This window comes from Stomoxys calcitrans, chromosome 1 (assembly GCF_963082655.1).
Source record: "Stomoxys calcitrans chromosome 1, idStoCalc2.1, whole genome shotgun sequence".
Lineage (NCBI taxonomy): Eukaryota > Metazoa > Arthropoda > Insecta > Diptera > Muscidae > Stomoxys > Stomoxys calcitrans.
This window is the reverse complement of record NC_081552.1, coordinates 141,948,340-141,973,422: the sequence shown is the minus strand read 5'-3', so window position 1 is coordinate 141,973,422 and position 25,083 is coordinate 141,948,340. Positions and strand designations below refer to the sequence as shown.

Below are 25,083 nucleotides of genomic sequence, written 5' to 3'. Positions count from 1 at the left end.
TGCACGTGCTGTTTTGTTATGATATCCAACAACTGCGCTAAGTGTGGTTTAAATCGGTCCATAACCTGATATAGCTGTCATATAAACCGATATTGGGTCTTGACTTCTTAAGCCTCTAGAGGGCGCAATTCTTATCCGATTTGAATAAATTTTGGCACGTAGTATTTTGTTATGATATTGTAATGTACAAGACCACGGAGGGGTCTGGATGCGAGTTCTAAAAACTTTGTAAGCATCCTTCAGTCTATGCCGAGTTAGGACTACGGGAGCCTTTTCTAGCTAACTTCAGTCGGGTGGGGGGTTCGCGTCCTGCTCTTCATAGACTAAGTTCCCACTACAAAATTATTATTATAGACTCCCTATTTTTTTAACTGAGATACAGAAACTACATGGGCCAGTATAATAAAAAAAATACACCCGCTTTAATCTTACGAAAAAAAAATGAATTTTATATGAAATGAGTATTTTCCCGAAAGCCATCATATTGGGTCTCTCAGTTGTTGTTGAGAGACTTGCCTCATAACCCTCACCTTCCTTTGTTCTAGTGGCATAATGATTTAGTCTAGAACCCCAACTTTGATGCTTATTATTCCATCCCTATCGACTTACATTCCAGTAAGAAAACATTCCAAATTCGGTTAGTAATCCATTACTATTTTTTTTATAAATATTTAAAATATATTAATCATGAAATTTCAATAATTATGCAGCTTAGAATTAGGTTAGAAATTATAATGATTATTTGCATAAAAAAAAACAAAAAAAAAAATCCAAAGAGATATGTGATTTTAAACAAAGACATAGGATATTTTTAAGGGTTATAAAGCTAAAATATTTTAAAGAAATTAGTCTCAAAACCTAAGTAAATTACACAAATCGTATGAAATACATTTTTTTAACTTCAATGATTTGTGTACTTAATTTTTTTATGTGTAGGCAAAATTCTTTTTTTGAAATTCGCATAATGAGCAGTGGGGGAAACAATGGAAATAAAACAAACGTTTGGTACTTTTAAGAAGTTGCATTAACTTTCGGCAAACCCTTTAAGAAACAATTTTATATCTGTTGTTTCTGTTTCACTTGTTCATACATTTTGTAAAATTGATAATTGAGATCAAATCATAAAGACGTTTGCAATGACAGTGCGCCCACGCATGATAATGATGATGAGTATAACACTTAGAATCAACTGGTTTTACTAATGAACATTTGTTGGACATCAGTGACGTCATTACCGTGGGAGCTCTACTCCAGTTATAAAAAGAAGAAAACACAAATTCATCAATGAATTTGTTTTTGTTATTATTGCAAGGCAATAGTCACAGAATCATTGCAAACATTTTTATACACTCACGAAAAAATATCAGTGCAAGACAATATAAATTTATATGAAAACAAAGCATTTACTTAAGACTCACCAGCAAATCGTCCCATAGTGAAGGCCTTCGTATGTTGCGATGCTGCAGATGCTATTTAAAAGAGATTTATAATATCTTGCATAAATATGTAAAATTAAGTCAATTGCATGATACTTAAAGCCTTTAAACCACAGCAAAAATTATGCGATTTCCAAATGGAGAAATGTTCTTTTAAATTTAGCACATTGTGTATGAAAGCGATATTTTGCTGCTTATGATCTCCACTTCTTCTACGAGCTCCACAATGAACATACTGAAATTTAACGATTGTTAAAAAAAAGTTGGCCTGTTTCAGATAGGCGAACTGGTACTAGTCAAATTAGACATCTCGGTGTATGGGCTGCATCATGGACAAAACGAAATGAACATTGTTGGGATGCTTAAGTTAGGGCGAAATATGATGGTAACAAAGCCGACATTAGTAACTGTGATGTATAATATTAGGATGATATTATATTAAGATGACAATGGTCTAACTAGAAATTCCAGGGTATGCTCGGCATCAGGTGAAGTTTTATCAATCTGCTTGTTCTGTTGCGGCACTTACCGTCGTGGGCTCCAGCAGCAATCAGAATTTCAATGAGACTTGCTGTGTTCAGTGTTGGCTCGATCAGTGTTCTTTCTGTTGATTTCTCCCTGGCAGACAATTGTGGACAAAAGCACTCGGGAGAGCAGCCTCCTCGCAAAACCAAAAAGGTCTGATATGGACAAAAGCGTACCAGTGTCGGTCTGAGAACGTCTGCCTGTGATGGATGCTGCCTCCCAGTAGATAATAGGTTTAAATATTCTTATTCTGGACAGGCGGCATAGGACATTGGACATAAGTCCAGTGCCACGTGATAAGATTAACCTAATTTTAGCAACCAAAGTCAAACTAGGGGAGAGCTGTACGGAAAATAACTTCTTAGGAAATTTGCACATTTTACAGCCTATCAACGGAAAACATACCTTTTCCAAAAAAATACGATTCGTGTATAAAAATTAATGATTGTAAAAATCAAAACTTGTTGCACTTTGTCACTATAAAAAGTAGATTAACTCAAAAGGTTATAATTTATCTTTCGTGTAATATCGAGCCGAACACTTCGAAGAATCAAACAGAAAGGAAGTCTCTCGAAATTTTGCAATCATTTTGGGGCTTGGTTTTACATATTAGGTATGACCAAAGCAAAACGTCAAAATGTGGATTGTACCCTTTGCAACATCAATGTACCATTTTCAGGTCTGAAGTCATCATTCGGTAATTAGGCTTTACCAAGAAAAATGCTGCCACTACAGGGTGGTCTGAGTGAAATGAAGTACAAATTCAGGCAGTCAGCTGAGAATCGGGCAGAGGCTGATTAAAACAAGAGAGTGTTTTTACAACTCTCTATAGAAGATATAAAAAAAACAAAACAAATTCAATGGGAACGGTACAACCTTATCGCCAACCAAATTTATTCAATCAGGGTAGAAAAAATTACTCAAAATAAAGGAAAAAATTTAAGATTCCATGACACATTCTTCTTTTGGTGCAAAATATTGTAAATTTGAAAAAAAAAATATAGAAAACTTTACGATCAAAATGTATGCGTAAATAAATTATACCCTTGTGTAAAAGAAAATCTCTTCTCCAATTATGATATCACCAAGAAAAGGCAAAAAAAAAGATTGAAATTAGCCTGAGCCGTCCACTACAAAACCAGGTAATTTGTTTGATTCTCAAAGGCAAATTAACTGGAAAAAGGACGTCTACGCCTTAATGTCCTTCCCATGGAATGTTCCTATTATTTTGCCATTAATATCCTCAAGCACATAATAGTGGTTACCTAGTTTCTCACGAACTTTCGCCTTAATGAATACGGGTGACAATTTTGCATTAAAGCCCTTCTCAAAATTGCTTTGTGCAAAATTACGCCGATACACTTCTTGGCCGACCCTAAAAGTCTGAGGTCGGGTACGGAGGTTATACTGGCATTGGTTCCTATCAAAAGCCTCCTTGATGCGCTTGCGCAAACCAATCCTGAGTAGTAGCAACTGATCATCTCGGCAAAGATCAGTAGTGGGTTCATTAAGCAATTCCAAATTTCTCAACAGGCCGTATGATGATCCGTGAGTGATCATATCAAAACCATATAAGGCATGATATGGTGAGCAATTAATTGATTGGTGGTAGGAATTACGAAGAGCGCAGCTGATGGCGCTAAGATTTTGATCCCATTGCCGATGATCATGTTTCAGAAAAGCCCTTATCCCTGCAATTAATGAACGATTTACTCGCTCCGAGGCATTTGCCTGCGGGGAGTAAAATGCAGTGTACATATGGGTTATGCCGTAACTGGTGAAAAAGGCGTTTAAATCGTTAGCTTTGAACTGGCTACCGTTGTCTGAAACAATGGTTTCAGGCACGCCGTAGGTATGGAAAATATGGGTCCGAAGGAAATCTCTAATAGCAATCGATGTAAATTTTTTTAGCGGACATAGCCAATGAAATTTGCTTAAGTGGTCGAGGACAATCAAAATACCAATGAAACCTAACTTGCTCCTTGGATAAGGTCCGAGCAGGTCAATATAAAGGCGTTGGAATGGTCGAACGGAAGCTATGTGATTCCCCATGGGAGGCTTCATTACTACGTTAGGTGATTTAGTGGTTTTACACACTTCACAGTTCCTTACGTATTCCCTAACATCCTTCACCATCCCAGGCCAGTAAAAACTTCTTCGTAGCAGCTCCAGGGTCTTATGCATACCCCCGTGAGCGGCGACAGCAGAATTATGAGCCCTATATATCGTGTCATTTCGAAGATTATTTGGAATCCATAGTTTCCAAGAGCGATGTTCCTGTTGATCCTCACCTGAATAATGTTCAGTTCGAAAATAGACGTATTTTCCAACGACTTTTATATCAGGGAATCTGGCTTGATCTTCCTCAACCCTTCTGCGCAAATCGACATAATCCTCATCCTCAAAATGTCTCGATTCCAGATCAATCTCTGCCTCCACGATTTCCATAGACGATACCTCGTCTACTGGTATTCGCGATAAGGCGTCAGGGACCACATTCTCTCTGCCCTTTCTATGGCTGATAGTAAACCTATACGGCTGAAGCTTAAAAACCCAGCGAGCCAAACGACCGCTCAAATCGGGTTGACGCATTAGCCATAGAAGGCTAGAGTGGTCAGTTATAACCTCAAAATCTTGAAGTTCTAAATAACACCGAAACCTTTTGATTGCTTCCACAGCAGCTAAACACTCGCGTTCCGTAACGCTGTAGTTGCGTTGTGCGGTGTTTAGCTTTTTGCTCATGAAAGCTATCGGCTTCTCATGTCCTTCATCATCCAACTGCACAAGTACGGCTCCAATACCGTAGTCACTTGCATCACAGTGGAGATAGAACTTCTTGGCAAAGTCCGGGTTTGACAAAATCGGGGTGGAAGTAAGAAGTCGTTTGAGTCTATCAAACGCAATCTGAGCTTGAGGTGTCCACTGAAATTTCTTCGCACTTTTTAATACCTCGGTAATAGCAAAAGTTTCCGAGGCGAAGTTTGGTACAAATCGGCGGTACCATCCAGTTAACCCCAAGAAACCTCGCACCTGTTTCAGATTGCGGGGGACAGGCCAGTTGGTAATGGCAGAAACTTTTTCGGGGTCTGTAGTAATGCCTCCATTACCAATCACATACCCTAAATAGTTAACTGTCGTTACGCAAAACTTGCTCTTAGACACGTTCAAGGTTAGATTGGCTTTACGAAACTGTGATGATATTCTTGCCAATACCTCGAGATGCGTGGGGAAATCTTCTGACACGATAACGAGATCATCCAGATAGCCAAATACACAATGACGCAAATCTGGTGGTATGATCTCGTCCATTAGCCTGCACATTGTCTGCGGGGCATTACAGAGCCCAAAAGGCATTACCACAAATTGGTACAGTGGCCTTCCCGGGACTGTAAATGCCGTCAACGCCCTCGACTTCTCGTTCAGGCTAATTTGCCAGAAGGCATCTTTTAGATCCAATTTAGATATTAAGTTTGCCTTCGGCAATCGTGAAAAGATTCCCTCAATGCTAGGCAAGGGATATGCATCTTTCTTGGTTACGGAATTGAGTCTCCGGGCATCTAAGCACAATCTAACCTTGTTCGGTTTAATTACCAACCTCATTGGAGAACTCCAAGGAGAGTTGGACGGTTCGATGACGCCTAACGTCAACATCCTGAGGCGAGGCGAAGTTTGGTACAAATCGGCGGTACCATGCAGTTAACCCCAAGAAACCTCGCACCTGTTTCAGATTGCGGGGGACAGGCCAGTTGGTAATGGCAGAAACTTTTTCGGGGTCTGTAGTAATGCCTCCATTACCAATCACATACCCTAAATAGTTAACTGTCGTTACGCAAAACTTGCTCTTAGACACGTTCAAGGTTAGATTGGCTTTACGAAACTGTGATGATATTCTTGCCAATACCTCGAGATGCGTGGGGAAATCTTCTGACACGATAACGAGATCATCCAGATAGCCAAATACACAATGACGCAAATCTGGTGGTATGATCTCGTCCATTAGCCTGCACATTGTCTGCGGGGCATTACAGAGCCCAAAAGGCATTACCACAAATTGGTACAGTGGCCTTCCCGGGACTGTAAATGCCGTCAACGCCCTCGACTTCTCGTTCAGGCTAATTTGCCAGAGGGCATCTTTTAGATCCAATTTAGATATTAAGTTTGCCTTCGGCAATCGTGAAAAGATTCCCTCAATGCTAGGCAAGGGATATGCATCTTTCTTGGTTACGGAATTGAGTCTCCGGGCATCTAAGCACAATCTAACCTTGTTCGGTTTAATTACCAACCTCATTGGAGAACTCCAAGGAGAGTTGGACGGTTCGATGACGCCTAACGTCAACATCCTGTCTATCTCTCCAAACATCAATTTCTCCACTGCAGGGGAAACAGGATAAAACCTCTGTTTAATAGGTTGAGCGTCTCCAACATCAATCGTGTGTTGAATAAGGCTCGTTCTACCTAACCCCTGGCTTTCAAAATCCGGGAATAGTTCAATAACTGCTGCCAATTGTCTATTCTGTTGGTCATTCAATGGAAAACGATCTGTTCGCTCAAGGTCAGGCCCTATCTTGCAATTCCGATCTATAGAAGACAAATTCAAAAAATTTACTGGTGTCCTGTCAGAGACTAATAGGTCGACAGATCCAGTTATATCAGGAAATAGCCCAAAAGTGCGGCAAAAATCTACGCCAAGAATCACTCTTGGCGTAGATTTTTTTATGAACAACCTTACGTTACCAGTCCTAGCCTTAAAGGTTACCATAACGTCAAGCCAACCAAGAACTATCTGTACACTTCCATCCGCAGTTCGAACCTGGGATTTACATTTAGAAAAATTATGATGATCAAAAAAAATCATGGGTCGCCAAGTCAGCACCGATACAGCTGACATTCGCGCCAGTGTCCAGCAGGCCATATTCTTCGAACTCTAAAAATGATATCTTTGCGTAAAAGCGCATATCATTTGGATTCGAAATTATCGCAGAAACCAGCAGTTTGTTACACAGTCTTCTACGTCTGAAAAATGTCCTGATACGAATTGTAGACCGTTTAGGCCGTTTTCGTTCAAACCTTGTGATCTGCGAAACGTTAAAAATCTCGTCTCGCTTCTTCATATATATCTCGTAACGTCTGTGGTACGGTAATTTTGGATAAACTATCCGAGAATTATCGATAAAATCTGATATATCATCATGTGATGATCTCTGCAAAAAACGAATCGTACCCAAAGGCGTCCCTTTCTTCGTATCAAATTGGTCTAAGTTCGTGTCTTCAGGTTTGTCATTGTCAGGTATAAAGTTCACATCCGGGTGTCCCTCACATTGCAAATCAGGATTCTCATTAAGACTTAGTCTCTTTGAGAACCCATCCGTCGTGAGTTTTTTGCCGTATTCGATCGCTTGGTCTTGCAATCGACACAATTAGGTTTATAAATCCCTTTCGCGCCGCAACCATAGCAAAATATGGTTCTCTCCTCCAGGCAATCCTGCCAATAGTGTCCTACCGTCTCACAATTCCAACACCTTGCACTAACACCCGTCCTATCCAGGGCGTCCACATTTGGCACTAAATCAACGTCCTCATTAACTTCGCCTTCAACCACGATCTCCGCAACATGTCTTCGTTGCATTGGATTCACCGCAGTGTTACGAGTCAACAAATTACGCCGCACGTACTCGTCGTTGAGAAAATTCTCTCGGGTTTGAACCAGTTGACGCAGATGGGATATCGAATTAATTCTTACGTACAATAAGTCTTGACGAATTTCTGGGCGGAGGTTCCTAGGAAGAATTTCCAAAAGTTCATCTTCAGGTATAGGAGTCGGAAGCCGGTCCATTATGGACGAAATGGATTCAAAAAACGAATCAAACGTTTCGTTTGGCTTTTGCTTTCTATTACGAACCTCCTCCCTTAAGTCAAAAGAAGTTTTAAACTCCTTATATTGGGCCCTAATAGCCTTGGAAAAATCGTTCCAGGATATGGAAGGCGTCTGTTTGTGGTACCTCCAGTACCATTCCTTTGCCTTCCCTACCAATAAAGAATTCAAATTCCTAATTATGACCGAAAAATCGCCACCGAAGTTGTCATTAGTAAGTGACCTAATCCTATAAAGGAACTCCTCAACATTTAGTCCAGACGAAGATCCGTCGAACTTTATGTTCCAACTCTGGATTATGGAAGTCACCTTGTCAGATGGCATACCACTAGCATTCGAACCAGAAAACGCGCTAGGTGATAAATTCAAAAGATGTCCACCACTCGACCCTGAAATTGGCATACCACTACCTCCCTCTCGATGTGCGTTACCCTCCGGCCGCTGCAGACTAATATTCGGTCCCGGAGGAACATTATGACCCTGGGGCAAAATATTCAAATCCCTTATTAAACGGGTCAAATTCGATTCTATCATCCGATTGATTTCACCATAATCAATCGAAACGGGAGCAACACGGTTTGGTAAACCTGGTCCAGTATAATTCGCAAGGTTAGGGTTAATACGATCCATGTTACGGTCGGGTGTTATCTGTGAACTAGTACTTCGATCCAGTTGGGAACCCTGAGTTTCATGAAATAAATTTCGAATCGTGCTGCGGGTATTGTACTGCTTAGCCATAGCACCCCGTGGTTTTCCCTTTTGGTGGCCCTTACCCCCTGGTGCCGATCTCGCAGAAATCACCAACGTTCTCAACTCATTGAGTTGGCAGGGTCTCTTACATTCGGGACATTCTGAATTCTTGGACAAATACTTCTCAATACAACGTCTATGGAAAGGATGGGAACAATCCCTAATAATGAGGCAGTCCTGTCCTTCACTCATAACTTCCCGACAAACACGACAAGCTGAAGGTTCTATAACACCAGGTGCCATACCCGATGCCTCATCTACTTGGGCGTCCACCGTCGCTGGATTTCCACCAGGAGGTGTGCGATCCATATCAATCACAAAAAAATAAAAAAAAAGAAATTCCAGAAGAAAAAAAATGGGTCTTACGAAACACAATTTTCCTTCCCACAAAGTGTCATAGCATAAAAACAAGTAAAAGCGTGCTAAGTTCGGCCGGGCCGAATCTTATATACCCTCCACCATGGATCGCATTTGTCGAGTTCTCTTCCCGGCATCTCTTCTTAGGCAAAACAGGATATAAGAAAAGATTTGCACTGCTATTAGAGCGATATCAAGATATGGTCCTGTTTGGACCACAATTAAATTATATGTTTGAGACCTGTGTAAAATGTCAGCCAATTCGAATAAGAATTGCGCTCTTTGTGAGTTCAAAAAGTAAAATAGAGAGATCGATTCTAGAGGCTCAAGAAGTCAAGACCCAAGATCGGTTTATATGACAGCTATATCAGGTTATGGACCGATTTGAACCATACTTAGCACAGTTGTTGGATATCATAACAAAACACGTCGTGCAAAATTTCATTCCAATCGGATAAGAATTGCGCCTTCTAGAGGCTCAAGAAGTCAAGACCCAAGATCGGTTTATATGACAGCTATATCAGGTTATGGACCGATTTGAACCATACTTAACACAGTTGTTGGATATTATAACAAAACGCGTCGTGCAAAATTTCATCCTAATCGGATAAGAATTGCGCACGCTAGAGGCTCAAGAAGTCAAGACCCAAGATCGGTTTATATGGCAGCTATATCAGGTTATGGACCGATTTGTACCATACTTGGCACAGTTGTTGGATATCATAACAAAACACGTCGTGCAAAATTTCATTCCAATCGGATAAGAATTGCGCCTTCTAGAGGGTCAAGAAGTCAAGACCCAAGATCGGTTTATATGGCAGCTATATCAGGTTATGGACCGATTTGAACCATACTTAGCATAGTTGTTGGATATTATAACAAAACACGTCGTGCAAAATTTCATCCCAATCGGATAAGAATTGCGCACGCTAGAGGCTCAAGAAGTCAAGACCCAAGATCGGTTTATATGGCAGCTATATCAAAACATGGACCGATATGGCCCATTTACAATACCAACCGACCTACACTAATAAGAAGTATTAGTGCAAAATTTCAAGCGGCTAGCTTTACTCCTTCGGAAGTTAGCGTGCTTTCGACAGACAGACGGACGGACGGACGGACGGACGGACGGACGGACGGACGGACGGACGGACAGACGGACGGACATGGCTAGATCGACATAAAATTTTACGACGATCAAGAATATATATACTTTATGGGGTCTCAGACGAATATTTCGAGTAGTTACAAACAGAATGACGAAATTAGTATACCCCCCATCTTATGGTGGAGGGTATAAAAATAACTCAAGAATATGAAGTCTCGATATAGCGAGTAAATGAACTAGTATGAATTTAACAAAAAAAAAAAAAAAATCATAAAATTTAGTTTTCTTACATGGAATGCAAATCAAACAGAAAATGGAATAAAAAATAGCTTTCTACGAAAATACAGGGTACAAAAACATGTCTATGGAGCACTCCCATATTCAGTGACATTCAGTTCTGCCGAACAAACCAGTAATAGGATGTTAACATAACACATACCCCCCTAAAGAAACATTGGTCATCAGAATGCCCTCGGCAATACTGTTGATATCCTAACTGTTCCCCTAGTACTGATACCTAAGCTCAAGACAAACTAAAGCCAAAGATATAAAAATGCACAAAAATTTAAACACTAACTAAATGATCTCAACCAAACGATGAAAAGGTTAGCAGCAGATAAGCGGTTAGCTGTTTCGAGCCCTCAAAACGCCAAAATTCCAGAAAATCTCTACGAACTATTCAAAGATCAGAAGTCACAAATCGAAAATGTCCAAAATCTTGCATTTATATGAAATCTACTTACTATTGATAAAAAGAAAAAAAATAGAGCCAAGAGGACAGCGTCCTTCGGGCCCCACGTTGGGCGCCAAATTATGTAATGTACAAGACCACGGAGGGGTCTGGATGCGAGTTCTAAAAACTTTGTAAGCATCCTTCAGTCTATGCCGAGTTAGGACTACGGGAGCCTTTTCTAGCTAACTTCAGTCGGGTGGGGGGTTCGCGTCCTGCTCTTCATAGACTAAGTTCCCACTACAAAATTATTATTATAGACTCCCTATTTTTTTAACTGAGATACAGAAACTACATGGGCCAGTATAATAAAAAAAATACACCCGCTTTAATCTTACGAAAAAAAAAATGAATTTTATATGAAATGAGTATTTTCCCGAAAGCCATCATATTGGGTCTCTCAGTTGTTGTTGAGAGACTTGCCTCATAACCCTCACCTTCCTTTGTTCTAGTGGCATAATGATTTAGTCTAGAACCCCAACTTTGATGCTTATTATTCCATCCCTATCGACTTACATTCCAGTAAGAAAACATTCCAAATTCGGTTAGTAATCCATTACTATTTTTTTTATAAATATTTAAAATATATTAATCATGAAATTTCAATAATTATGCAGCTTAGAATTAGGTTAGAAATTATAATGATTATTTGCATAAAAAAAAACAAAAAAAAATCCAAAGAGATATGTGATTTTAAACAAAGACATAGGATATTTTTAAGGGTTATAAAGCTAAAATATTTTAAAGAAATTAGTCTCAAAACCTAAGTAAATTACACAAATCGTATGAAATACATTTTTTTAACTTCAATGATTTGTGTACTTAATTTTTTTATGTGTAGGCAAAATTCTTTTTTGAAATTCGCATAATGAGCAGTGGGGGAAACAATGGAAATAAAACAAACGTTTGGTACTTTTAAGAAGTTGCATTAACTTTCGGCAAACCCTTTAAGAAACAATTTTATATCTGTTGTTTCTGTTTCACTTGCTCATACATTTTGTAAAATTGATAATTGAGATCAAATCATAAAGACGTTTGCAATGACAGTGCGCCCACGCATGATAATAATGATGAGTATAACACTTAGAATCAACTGGTTTTACTAATGAACATTTGTTGGACATCAGTGACGTCATTACCGTGGGAGCTCTACTCCAGTTATAAAAAGAAGAAAACACAAATTCATCAATGAATTTGTTTTTGTTATTATTGCAAGGCAATAGTCACAGAATCATTGCAAACATTTTTATACACTCACGAAAAAATATCAGTGCAAGACAATATAAATTTATATGAAAACAAAGCATTTACTTAAGACTCACCAGCAAATCGTCCCATAGTGAAGGCCTTCGTATGTTGCGATGCTGCAGATGCTATTTAAAAGAGATTTATAATATCTTGCATAAATATGTAAAATTAAGTCAATTGCATGATACTTAAAGCCTTTAAACCACAGCAAAAATTATGCGATTTCCAAATGGAGAAATGTTCTTTTAAATTTAGCACATTGTGTATGAAAGCGATATTTTGCTGCTTATGATCTCCACTTCTTCTACGAGCTCCACAATGAACATACTGAAATTTAACGATTGTTAAAAAAAAGTTGGCCTGTTTCAGATAGGCGAACTGGTACTAGTCAAATTAGACATCTCGGTGTATGGGCTGCATCATGGACAAAACGAAATGAACATTGTTGGGATGCTTAAGTTAGGGCGAAATATGATGGTAACAAAGCCGACATTAGTAACTGTGATGTATAATATTAGGATGATATTATATTAAGATGACAATGGTCTAACTAGAAATTTCAGGGTATGCTCGGCATCAGGTGAAGTTTTATCAATCTGCTTGTTCTGTTGCGGCACTAACCGTCGTGGGCTCCAGCAGCAATCAGAATTTCAATGAGACTTGCTGTGTTCAGTGTTGGCTCGATCAGTGTTCTTTCTGTTGATTTCTCCCTGGCAGACAATTGTGGACAAAAGCACTCGGGAGAGCAGCCTCCTCGCAAAACCAAAAAGGTCTGATATGGACAAAAGCGTACCAGTGTCGGTCTGGGAACGTCTGCCTGTGATGGATGCTGCCTCCCAGTAGATAATAGGTTTAAATATTCTTATTCTGGACAGGCGGCATAGGACATTGGACATAAGTCCAGTGCCACGTGATAAGATTAACCTAATTTTAGCAACCAAAGTCAAACTAGGGGAGAGCTGTACGGAAAATAACTTCTTAGGAAATTTGCACATTTTACAGCCTATCAACGGAAAACATACCTTTTCCAAAAAAAATACGATTCGTGTGTAAAATTAATGATTGTAAAAATCAAAACTTGTTGCACTTTGTCACTATAAAAAGTAGATTAACTCAAAAGGTTATAATTTATCTTTCGTGTAATATCGAACCGAACACTTCGAAGAATCAAACAGAAAGGAAGTCTCTCGAAATTTTGCAATCATTTTGGGGCTTGGTTTTACATATTAGGTATGACCAAAGCAAAACGTCAAAATGTGGATTGTACCCTTTGCAACATCAATGTACCATTTTCAGGTCTGAAGTCATCATTCGGTAATTAGGCTTTACCAAGGAAAATGCTGCCACTACAGGGTGGTCTGAGTGAAATGAAGTACAAATTCAGGCAGTCAGCTGAGAATCGGGCAGAGGCTGATTAAAACAAGAGAGTGTTTTTACAACTCTCTATAGAAGATATAAAAAAAGCAAAACAAATTCAATGGGAACGGTACAACCTTATCGCCAACCAAATTTATTCAATCAGGGTAGAAAAAATTACTCAAAATAAAGGAAAAAATTTAAGATTCCATGACACATTCTTCTTTTGGTGCAAAATATTGTAAATTTGAAAAAAAAAAATATAGAAAACTTTACGATCAAAATGTATGCGTAAATAAATTATACCCTTGTGTAAAAGAAAATCTCTTCTCCAATTATGATATCACCAAGAAAAGGCAAAAAAAAGATTGAAATTAGCCTGAGCCGTCCACTACAATATCTAACAACTGTGTCAAGTATGGTTCAAATCGGTTCATAACCTGATATAGCTGTCATATAAACAGATATGAGGATTTGACTTCTTGAGCTTCTAGAGTGCGCCATTCTTATCTGATTTGGCTGAAATTTTGCATGACGTATTTTATTTTTACTTTCAACTACTGTGTCAAATAAGGTTCAAATCGGTTCATAACCTGATATAGCTGTCATATAAACCGACCGGGGATCTTGACTTCTTGAGCCTGTAGAGGTTGCAATTATTATCCGATTTGCCTGAAATTTTGTACGACGGATTCTCTCATGAATATCAACATACGTGTTTATTATGGTCTGAATCGGTCTATAGCCCGATACAGTTCCCATATAAATCGATCTCTCTATTTTACTTCTTGAGCCCCCAAAGGGCGCAATTCTTATTCGAATTGGCTGACATTTTACACAGGTCTCCAACATATAATTTAATTGTGGTCCAAACCTGACCAAATCGTGATATCGCTCTAATGGCAGAGCAAATCTTTTCTTATATCCTGTTTTGCCTAAGAAGAGATGCCGGGAAAAGAAATCGACAAATGCGATCAATGGTGGAGGGTATATAAGGTTCGGCCCGGCCGAACTAAGCACGCTTTTACTTATTTTTATTAAGAATAGAAAAGCAAAATAAAGACATCAAAAAAGTTAAGGCAAAAGTCATTGAGCAGGCAAAAACAAATCTTTTGAAATTTTGGCTTTAAAAAATAAATTGGAGGTAGACCCAAAACAGGCCAAATATTAGTTTTTACATAATTTTTCACTGAAATTTTGTCTTGAGCTAATATTTATAAAAGTATTAAAATTTTGTCTTTAGAAAAGTTATAAATGAATTTTGTCCTGTAAACATAATTTCGATGGGCGTCCGGCCCTGGCTTTGTCACTAGAGAGTGTTACTATGAAAATTTGTCTTTAGAACAGATTTCATTAAAATTTGTTTTTAGTAAGAATTTCATTACAATTTTCTTCTTTAGATAAATAATGAAGTGGCCCTGACCTGATCTAAGTTTTTCTATAGAATAAAAGTGTAGAATTTGATTAATAAGTAGTCGTTGAAGGGAGCGGAAGTTGTTTCATTTCGCTCCTTAAAGAAAAATATCCGTATCTCGGAATAGGAACTACGATTACGAAAAATTTTAAAGCCTTTATGGAGTAGGCTCAAAATGGACTCCAAAGACCCAACAGCGGATAAACAAGAGGAAGTGAGTGCACAGTTCGACACCAGCCTTTAAGTAAAGGTGGTGTTTCCGACACGGATTCAGACAGTCAAAGTGTCAATGAAACAGTCATCGCAGCCGAATCGAGAGATGAGGACAGAGTGATGACGGCAGAAGTGAGCGATGGCTTCGCTAATCTCACAAGCAGACGTGCACCGGCAGCGCAATAGGGGGAAAGTGTAGGATGTTGGAAGGGATGGAACTGACATTCCAAACACGAAGAGCATAACACTGATAAAATGTTGAAGAAGAAAAAGAGCTTCCCGCTTTCAAGTACTCTGGAAAAACCAAGCCAGACCTCCCGCAGTGGAGACTCCAGACAGTGTCCTGCGGCGGAAGACAAAGTCGGAACAGGAACGAAGGAAGCGCGCACGGCCCCTGAGTCTTTATGGAGACTGTGACTTCCAAAAGGAGGCCACAGCCATCACAGAAGAAGAAAATGGTCGCTGAGAATAATAAGGAGTCGACAGAGTGGCTAGGAAGCTGAGGTGAGATGACTTATACTCATCAATATCGGCAGTGCATCCGGTAGTATTTCATCAGATCATTGGCCCCATTTGCAGGATCTGCTTAATGAGAGGAGTTTCGAACATGTTGAGAACTCTGTAGAGGGTCCACCCATACAAATGATGAGCTGCGAGTATAGAGGGAACGTCTTTACGGAATGCATGTTGGGATTCTTGAGCCAGCAAAACCAATGTTTGGTCGCAAGGAGATGGAGGTCTTCTAAAGGAGGAGAAGGAGGAATGAACTCTCCTTGTGATTGCCATTGATCACGTCTCCATGACAAGTTTGGCTTAGACTAAGTCATGGCGCAATACGGGAGCAAAGCAGATTGGGAAGATTGGGATAGGCAGAAATCCTCATATTGCAACATTGCTGCACGGCCTTGCAGCGGCAGGTGACTCAATACCACCTCACAAACAGGGGGCTGACGACGAGACGATCACTGACTGTCCCAATAATGGAAAGACTAGGATAAGCAAATATTCTAATATTGAAACATTAGGCAGTGCAGGGACGAGAGACTCAACAGAGCCTAACGAACAGGGACCCGACAATTGAACCATTGCCGACTTTATCAAGATTTGATAGACTAGGATAGGCAAGATTTGATAGACTAGGATAGGCGGAAGTTTATTGGAATGAGTATTACACACGGCTCAAGGAATACAATAAAATTACCGGAGCTGCAAAATGTGCCTCCTGGAAGCTTTTCTGCGAACAGGTCGATAGCGTCAACGACGCTGCCAAGATGAAAAAGTTTCTCTCAAAAACCCATGTACGTATTGAGACGTTAGTAGACGACATGGGAGCGAGAGCAGAGACAACGGAGGACATGTTGAAGCTTTTGATGAAAATCAATTTTCCACAGACAAGACTCACCGAGATACCGGAATCCTGGAATAATGAGATTGATCGAAGGCTTATCATAACGGAAATTATAGTGAAGTAATCCGTGAGTAGCTTTAAACCGTTAAGTCACTTGGACCTGAAGGAATATTTCCGGAAGGCCGAATATCTGGCGCCCCACCTGGCCAATATTTTCACAGCTTGCCTAGCACTTGCATATACTCCGAAAGCCTGGCAGGAGGTAAGAGTGGTATTTATACCCAAGCCCAAGCAAGGCAAGTTATGCGACACCATAGGCCTACAGACCTATAAGCCTTATGTCCTTTCTACTCAAAACTATGGAACATAATGTGCACACCATCATAAAGAAAGAACATTCAGCCAACTGCTGAAGTACAAACAGCACGCTAATGTCAAGGGATGGTCGGTGGAGACAGCCCTGCACTAGGTTGTGCATAAAATTGAAAAATCCTTCGATGCCAAAACGTACACACTGGCGGTATGCACTGACATCGAGGAAGCTTTTAACAATATGCGGACCGACACACTGATCCAATCCTTAGACCAGTTTGGGTAGACCGAGCCCTTAGATACTGGATAAACCATATGCTCAGGAACAGGTGCATACATTTCGTGTCCCATGACGCAGACGATGTTATAATACTTCTAAGGGGTAAGGATCCGAACGAGCTATGCAGAAGGGCCGAAAGAGTCTAGCAGGTGGCACATGGCAATAGAAAAATTTCGGGAGCGAAACTGAATATTCAAGAGCGTGCCAAAGAGGATCACAGATATCGAGCACTTTGTAGACGGGCCGTGTTCTCGAAATGAGGCCTAAATCCGAGGATAGCCCACTGACTCCACAGGAGCGTGATTTGACCAATACTTACTTACCCCTCAGTAGTTTGGTGGATTGTGATGGAGAAAAAGTGCAACGTAAGGATATTACAACAGGTTCGAAAGGAAACATGGAAGAAATGGAAGAGACCTACGGCGTTTTACGAAACTTATATATGAGTCGACAGTATACCCCTTTGTCAATAAGAATGCTTTTGGCTAGGACATTTATTCTGCCGAAACTATTATACTCTTGCGAGGTTTTTTACGGTAGTGATGTAACTCATAGGAATAAATTGCACGTGGCCTTTAACGATGTCGTTAGATACATTTTTGGTTTGCGTAGAAGAGACCGGGTATCTGACTTTGCCAGACAAGTATATGGTGTCTCTTTTAACTCGTTCCTTAAGATACGCTTGTTGCAAATGATCCACAAGATAATTTATACCAATGAACCGTCATATCTGGCTTCTGTTTTGCGTTTTGCTAACTCTACAAGAGGTAAACAAGTAATACAAATACGTCATCAATATCATGTATCTGAACAACAGTTCTTTGTTAATGCTATACGTCTCTGGAATAATCTTCCCAATAGTATTCAAATTATAAGTAATGAACGACAGTTCAAATCTTTGATTTATAATCATTTTAATTAATTATTTGTTTTGTTTTTTTTATAACTATTTTTTTAATTTATTTTATTAGTAACTTTGATTAAATTGTTAAATTTTCTTTAAAGTTTCTTTTTCTTTTTTTGTTTTGTTTAAACCTTTTTTTAACTTAAATATTGCATCAGTAACTTTGCTTAAATTGTTAAATATTTTGTACCAATTATTGTTCTATTTAAATGAAAACTTGTTGAACTCATTGTACAGGGTGGCTGATGAATATTGCTACAATGATGAATATTGCTACATTTTTTTTTCGGTGTATGGAATACATTTTTCTTTTATTCATGTTAAATTAAATTATTAAATTAATTATTAAATTATTATTAATTAAATTAATTAATTAATTAATTAAATTAATTATTAAATTATTATTATTAAATAGAAAAAAAGTTATTACATTTTTTTTTGGTAGCGGCTTTCATCAGCCACCCTGTATTTATCAATTTACTAACCCATGCTTTATATAAGACACTGTCTTTTGTATGGGTTTTATCATAATAAAAATACAAATAAAAATACAAATACAAATACAATTTCCGATCGGATACCTGATACGTCACTTGAGGTCGAGTGCGAGGCACTGCTGCCAACGGCGCAATCCTGGATTGGCGGAAACCTAGTATTGCCATTGGAAAGATTAAGTTACATAGATGGATCAAAGCTAGAGAATAGAGTGGGCCTGGGGGTTTACATTGAGAACCCAGGGAATGAGATCTGTTTTAGAGTGCCTGACCATAAAACGGTCCTGCAGACGGAGATCCGGGCGATCACGGAATGCGTGAGGTAGTGTGGTGTTAACGCGAGGACGTCGAGCATAGGCATCTTTACGGACAGCATCCGCATCATTTGTGTGCCGGGCCATAGCGGAGAAGCTGGGAATGAGAAAGCAGACGATTTGGCAGTGGAGGCCAAAGAACTGCCGTCAATAAACTTGGTTAACCCGAAGTCTTTCGTTTCGGACTGCGTAGTCCGAGTTAATGGCGTGGGTGACGAACGCTCATATAAAACTATGAAACAGCGTTCGTCGGTAGGAAGGCGAAAATTCTATGGGGAGATCCAGTTCGTGAGAAGACGAGTCTATTACTTAAAGGGAGTAGGAACGAGATCAGTATAGCTTTCTGCATCATAACGGGACACATAAGATTACGAGCTCACTTATGCAAAATCGGCGCGGCAAGTGAAAGCATGTGTAGGGAATGCGGGAGAGATAATGAGACGTTGGAGCATTTCTTATGTCATTGCCCGGCATTCGCGTCTAACCAACACTTAGGTGGGGACGCAATACAAAACATTTACCAACTTAGGGGCGTGGCATGGAAAACAATTAAGGATTATGTAAGTAGCACGGCATTCCTAACATAGATGTTCTTTTTCGAGGTTACTTTTTTAGTATTTAGAGCGCACAACAAGCCGATTATTGGCTTGGGTGCATGTCCATAGTGGCATGGGACGGATTAATATCCGCACCCTGTTTGCAACCTAACCTAACCTAAATATAAAATTTAGTGAGGGTGGCCAACGTTTCTGGCTCCCATATGTATCTTTCATCCAATATGGCTTTTTAATGCTGTAGTAGCCACAATATATGTACTTCTTTCTGGTAGTAAAAAAATTATTTGCATTAACTACTTGTGTACACTTTAACTTGCATCCCCTGATCTCCTGTGTGATATCCTGGCAAGCCGTAATTTCTTTGGAATCTAAGGGGATGTGGTCCCCCATAATTCTCACCATCGACCGACAAGCCATCTTCATAACCTCTGAGTGCGAGACGTTTATAATTCAGAAGGAGGTCGATTGAGTCGGCTTCAGAGAGTACACTAATCGCCGCTTCGGTGAACTGACACAACCCCCCCCCCCCCCCCCCCAAAGTGCTAGTTACCGAGAGGAAATTTCGAGACATCATTTACACAGCAGCCGCTCGCTTTATACCATCCGGTCGAATATCCCAAGTGCGGCCAAATTGCCGTGATAGTCGTACTCGCAGACGAGCGTGATTAATTAAAATTAACGGGCTGAATCTGGAAACTAACAGGGTAGTCAACAAACAAAAGTGGAATTTGTGCTACTATTAAAGCGCTCTCGAAGCCCGGTAGACGGGATGGCAGGACCTCAGTCACTTTGGGCGAAGTACTATGACTGATCCGAAGAGATGCAACCTATCGCAGTCAACCGTCAATTTATTTTACATTCTGAGCGAGACAGGGCTAGGAGGAGAGCTATTCGTAGTATCCGTGGTGTCCGAGCCAAAGGACAACCATCACAATTTACTGTGGACGAAGTTACGAATATCATCCGGGCGCCAAGTCATCCAAGACGTTGGCATCCGTTGAATCTCTACATTGATGCAAAAGAATCAACCTGGAGTCGAGTACCTTACTACTGTCCCCCAACTGTCTTTGAATACTTTTATAGTGCCCGAAGTCTGGAAGATGGGCAGAGTGACCCGCTACTGAGGCCTGGAAAGGACCCGAGTAAGGGGGAATCATACAGACCGATCTCCCTACTCTCACCAGTAGCCAAGACGCTTGAGGGACTACTCCTCCCAAACATCGTTGAAGAAATTGCATTTACCGATCATCAACATGGATTTCGAAGACTGCATAGCACAACAACTGCTTTGCATGCCATCACCGCACACATTTGCGTGGCTTCAATTAGCCCAGCCCATGTCATAGGAGGGTCGTTGTAGCACTGGACCTATCAGAGGCATTCGAAACGGTCGGCTATCCCAAACTATTTGACGACATCGTCAACACCTCCCTCCAGCCAGACCTGAAACGACGGGTCGCGAATTATCTGTGTGGTCGGGAGTCAATTGTGAAATTAGGGGCCCCACACATTGATGACATCTGCGATAGGTTGAACGTCTACTTCAAAGGACTTACCTCTTATGTCGCTGCAAGAGATCTGAAGATATCTGGCACCAAATCTTCAGCCACATTTTTCACTACAATATGCGTGAGGTGAACACCGTGCTGAAAGTGATGGTCGATTGAGAAATGACTCCGACCATCAAATGTCCTAAAATACTTGGTGCCACATTTGACAACTCTTACACATTCTTCCCACACACCACAGCAATTTGCGATTAAGTCTAAAGTAGAAACAAGGTCCTCAAGTCATTTACCGGCAGCACTTGGGGTGCTGATAAGGAAATATTGTTGACCAAGTACAAAGCAATTGGTCGGTCTATGGTAAGTTGTGTAGGTATTGTTGAGGTATTGAGCTGAAGTTTTGCACAAGCCCATCTTTCTTCCATACGCAGGTTAAGTTTTTGGATTAAGGTTTGGATATAGCAGCCATATAGACCGGTATGCCAATTTAGGGTTTTGATGCATGATGTAAAAGATGTATTTATTATCCTAATGAGGTGAAATTTTAAATTTTGAACTATATTTAGATACTAGCTGACTATTTCATATTACTTTATATGGAACAAAAGTTTCCTTGGAATATTTATTTTCGACAATTAAAGATCTTTTAGTGAAATACCATGCTAACTTGACTAACAGTTTAACAATATAAGTGTCTTTATTTGAATTCCATATGATCTTTATTGGTCTACGAATTTAAGTTTGGATGTAAGGTGAACTCCATTATTGAAATACTTTATTTCAGTCCGATATTCTTACGATGTCTGATTTAGTGGAGTTTTCGGGGGAGAGGTGGTCCCTCCGATACTTGATACTCTCAAATACTATTTACTTAAACCCCATATTGCCATTGGCTTAAGAGGAGTTTACAGGATGAGGCGTCCCCCAAACACATGGCCCCAATTGAGCCATACATTGACATGGTCGAAAAATTTTTTCCCTTTGGGGTGTTTTGGGAAAGGGGTGATGCCCTAAATACATGGTCCTACACTTGCATATCAAATTCGTATTCTACTCCCTAATACATTTATTTGAGCCTCATATTGCGATGGTCACTAAAAAATTGCTGTTTGTAAGGAATTTTGGAAAAGGGGTAGACCCTCAGAAAATTGGTCCCGAAAATGGGTATCAATTCTTGCTCTATCCCCCAATATCTTTCATTTAAGCTCCACATTGACATGGTCGGTAAATATGCTAGATTTAGGGGTGTTTTGGGGATTGGAGTGGTCCCCCAAACACTATTCTCGTATATCCTTTATTTGAACCCCATATTGCCATTGCCCTCAAAATTGGATATCAAATTCGTTTTCTAATCTCATTTAAACTCCTAATTGCAAAAGTCCGCAAATGTGTCCGGTTTGGGGTATTGCCACTAAAAACTATGATTATTAAGTTCCACTCTCTTTAAGACCCAAATACGTCCTATTTGGGGGTTGTTATGGTGGTGGGACGTCCGCTAGACAGTTGGTCCCTAATGTTGATATCAGCTACGTGGTCTACTTCCACATACCTTTAATTTGAGCCCCATATTTCCAAAGTCGGCAAACATGACCGGCTTGGGGGGTGTTTTGGGGAATGGAAAATGTATATCGGATTCGTGTTCCACTTTAAAAACCCTCTTATTTGAGCCTCATATTGCAATAATCAGAAAATACTTACTATTTGGGTGGTGCTGTGGGGGTGTCGTGGCCCCATAGACACTTTTCCCGAATATTGATATCAAATTCGTGCTTTACTCCCAAAGACCTTTCATTTGAGCCCCATATTGCTATTGTCGTAAATTTATCCCCTTTGGGGGATGTTTTTGGTGAGAGGAGGCCCCCCAAACACTTGGTCCCATATTTGAATATCAGATTCGTATTCTACATTCAAAAACCTTTTATTTAATCCCCATATTTCCATGGTCAGTAAATAAGTCCAGTTTTGGGAGTGTTTTGGGGAAGGGGTGGACCCCCAGAATCGTGGTCCCACATTTGGATATCAGATTCGTATTCTACCCGCAAAAGTCTTTCATTTGAGTCCAATATTGCTATGGTCGGTATATATGTCTGATTTCGGGGTGTTTTGGGGCTTGGGGTGGTGCCCCTAGCACTTGGTCCGACAATTGGATATCAGATACGTTTTCTTATCCTAAATACCTTTCATTTGAGTCCCATATTGTCGTGAATGGTCTAAATATATGTTTGGTAGGTTTTAAGGTGGGGCAGCCCCCCTAGGTACCCCATCCGAAATTTGGATACAAAATTTTTAATTTCCATTTCCGAGATCTGGCGTTTCTGAAAATTAGGGTAAGGGGGAGGGTCCGCCCCCCTTCAGATATCAAAAAATGTAGTACCCTATTTTCACCACGGGGACATTATGCACCATCTGTGAAAATTTCAAGAAAATCGGTTTAGCCGTTTCTGTGTCTATAAGGAACACACAAACATACAAACCTACAAACAAACACAAATTTATTTTTATATATAAGATACAGCCGCCACATAGACCGATCTCCTGGAAAAAGCTCTAAAGGTCATATCAGGCACAGTTATAAGCTGATTTCACTGAAATTTGGAACAGTGAGTTGTTGTTGTTGGAGCCACATGTCTACATGTGAAGGTGGCGATCCTCATCTAGCTCCTATAGGTGAGCAAGCTTATTCCGGTCCAACGGTGCGATCGCTGCGGGAACATGATGGTCATTGACTATTAAAAGGTGCCAATAACTCGACTTGTCATATCGAGCATCACAGGCACTCAGTATTTATACAAGACCCCGTGCCGCCTGGCCTCTCACTGAGACTCTCCGCTCGATACCGCTGATTGTCCACGACTGCAATTGCAGCTACTCCGTATGGAGCATTCTATTATACTTAACCTGTGGACGCGCCCGGTAGCTCGCAGCTAAGTTTCTTGTGATAGCAATGATCACCACACTTCGGAGATCGGAGCTCAAAGTTCCAGCCTGTGCGGTGCTCATAGTTGTCTCGTGCCGGGGAGTTGTATTAGGCACGAGTTGTTTCTTGTACGAATTTCGGAAAACTCTTCTATGCGCCCAATATACTTTTTGGTTTAAGTGAATCCATCTTTTGAGACCTTCAGCTCAATTCGTGAAGAAAGTACTAATTAGTACCTAAATGTACGAATTTCCAAAAACACAAAAACAGAAAGTTCCATTTTGCCCGTTTGAGCACCTCAATGTACGAATTTCAAAAAAAAATCTGCTAGGTGCCCCATATACACCAAGGTATAACTCTACCTTAATTTCGAAAGCTTTAGCACGCACAGAAAAAATTACTTAAATTTGTTAAATTGAACGAGGCATTGATTAATAAAAACTTTTTTTAACAAAGTGATTATATAGTTTGATAATTTTTGACATTGAAATTCTATTCTCCGTTGAATCATGCTATGTGATTGGTAAAAAGATTTATGCTTAACAAATTTTTAATTACACGAATTAAAATTGTTATTTAATATCATAAACAGTATGTATCTGTCTCTACAAAATGCAAGATGGTATTGTGTTCTCTTTCACTCACATGTAATCCGATTAGAATTTGCCATTGCCAATGAGACAAATATATGTACGCACCACTGAATGCAAAAAATTTCTTGCTTCACATTGCATACACAGAAAAAATTAAAAACTAGTATCAATTGAGAACTTTGTACGTTCAATTTAAATATTTTCTGAAATTGGATCTAAAAAGGAATTTGTATTATTGATTAACAATTTTGCAATTTGGATTTATGATAAGGTCAAAAATCCTATTAAAGTCGTTATTTACTCCATAAACCAATTTATTTGAAATTTGCCTTTACTTTTAAATAACATTTTAATTGTTTTTATATAAATTAATAATTGATATTTTTCACATTAAAAACAAACTTTTTATTTCATTGGAATAAATTGCGAATAAAACATGAAATACATGAACAAGAAATTGCATCCATTGGCTAAGGCCGCTCTTCGATTTTATTGTTCTCTTAATGTACACTCAGACACCAAGGAATACATTTGTAAGTCAGATTTGTACTCTACTTTTAAATACCTTTCATTTGATACCCATATTGCCCAAAGCGGTGAAAGAGTGCAGTTGGGGGAGTGGGGGACCTCCCTGAGCACTTGGGGCGAAACTTGCATACCAAATTCGTACTCTATTCTTAAATACTTATCATTTAATAACCATATTGTCCCAATCGTTAATCATGACCGTCCGGGTGGGTTTTGGGATGGGGCGTCCCCCCAGGTTATTTGACCCAAAAGTTGTATACCAATTTCGTGTTTTTGGGGTACCATACACAATTTCGCTTAAATCGGTGCACCATCTCCAAGA

General features: G+C 39.7%; 1 protein-coding gene across 7 annotated transcripts in view; it reads right to left on the bottom strand.

Annotated features, from left to right (window-relative positions):
* The window catches only part of LOC106094892 (adenylyl cyclase 78C), a 384,230-nt gene that overhangs the window by 190,501 nt on the left and 168,646 nt on the right, over positions 1–25,083 (bottom strand). The window contains exon 1 of one of the 7 annotated variants that reach the window (XM_059361194.1): positions 1,419–1,472. The exons of the other annotated variants lie outside the window; for them this stretch is intronic. The gene's annotated coding sequence lies outside the window, so the exon portion shown is untranslated. Of the gene's footprint in view, positions 1–1,418; positions 1,473–25,083 lie in introns of those variants that run through there. 7 annotated transcript variants of the gene reach the window in all.